Source organism: Musca vetustissima, unplaced genomic scaffold, assembly GCF_032173495.1.
Source record: "Musca vetustissima isolate MV318-11 ecotype Yass unplaced genomic scaffold, APGP_CSIRO_Mvet_v1 utg62313, whole genome shotgun sequence".
In the NCBI taxonomy this organism is placed as follows: domain Eukaryota; kingdom Metazoa; phylum Arthropoda; class Insecta; order Diptera; family Muscidae; genus Musca; species Musca vetustissima.
The window spans coordinates 38,247-39,872 of record NW_026874564.1 but is presented as its reverse complement, the minus strand read 5'-3'; positions in this window follow the sequence as shown (position 1 = coordinate 39,872).

Genomic DNA, 1,626 nt, shown 5'->3' with positions numbered 1-1,626 from the left:
TGTCAACTCTTTTGACAGAAAAATGTAAACAAGAAAACAAATTATCATCAAATTATTTTTATTTTGAAAATGAAATATTTTTGATTCCACAAAATAAAAATTGAAAAACATGAATGAAAATATATCAAATTTATATTTCTATCGCTTCCACATCTTTACTATAATTGAGCCATTGCCATATATAGGTGTAACACATATGGGAATATTGGGAATAGCGAGTTGTTCCTTAAAGAAAGATTTGCTTCCTCAAACGATCCCAGCAGACAGATTGAGTAAATTGAATACGGGAGGACATTTAATAAAGAACAATTTCGAATTGAATAAGTTCCCAATTTTCCTGTTGGGTGATTTTTAAAAACATAATTTGTCAAATGCATATTGACACTAGTATTACGTTGGAATCAAATCAGCTGGGATTTGCTGTTACCTTTTATAATTGTACCATGGTAGAAATTACCCACTTTGACAGTTAATCAAGACATCAGCTGCGCTAAATGGACTACCTATTCATTGTGCCATGCTTAGAACCATGGTAAAATTATTTAAGGTAGGCCATAGCAACTTCTAAATAAAAATTTTTTCATAGCGGGGTTTGGGATTGGTGATGAGAGCTTTTCTCTCTCTCATTGGTAAATTGAGAGTAATTAGAGTTGCGCTATTTTTAATTGTGCAACAAGCGTACTTTTTGTTCACGAAAGGTGCGAATTTACATAAACGTACCAAAACAAAAAGTATTTTTTATTAAGAATAAATACATGGATGCCTAGATTCATTTATATTGTTACGAATATAACTTTAGATTTAAGTTAATTTAGATGAATTCCGTTAATTTAAGAATTTGAATTGTAACGTAAATTTCTACTACGCAGTTTATTCGAATAACTTCACAACAACAACTTCTGTATAGATTTTTCTACATCCTTCCATTTCCTCTTTCATTGTCTATTTTGTTGTTGAAGTACAATTCTTGTTAAACGTCATCATTGATGATCGCTTAATTCCTCTTTCTTTGTTACTCCCTCGCCTGTATATGTGTTGTTGTTATTGTTCACTCAATGTAAGTTTGTATGTGTTTGTTGCATTGGTAGATTGTTCGTAATCTAGGTGTTACCAGATCGTCTAGAAACTTCTGTAGCGACAAGCAAGGCTCATATAAATAGGGGAAATGGCAAGGCAGTCAGTCAGTGGTGAATCAGATCGCGAATTGAAACCGTCAAGTAAAGTAAAGTTGTGTCAATAAAATCATTGTAATATTCGTAATCAGAAAGAACCCGCGTTTTATTTAGTACGAACTGTATTGGGAAATAAAACAACGTCTACACGGGATTAAGCAAAATCAAAGAACGTAACAATTTGTGTCGGAAGTGAGATTACGATAATACTACGATGAAGTTTAAGGATCTACGAGTGGAAGACTTGAAGAAGGAGCTCAATAAATTGGAATTGTCCTCTACTGGCAACAAGGCTGAACTACAAAAACGCCTGTTGGATGAGTTCGAGCGCCATGGTATGAACATCGATACATATGAGTTTGACAGTAACGATGAAGTGGAATTATCGGAAATGGGCGAATCCAACTGTGGGGAAGTCTCGTCAGTAGCAGCCAGGGGTGACGATTTAACAGAA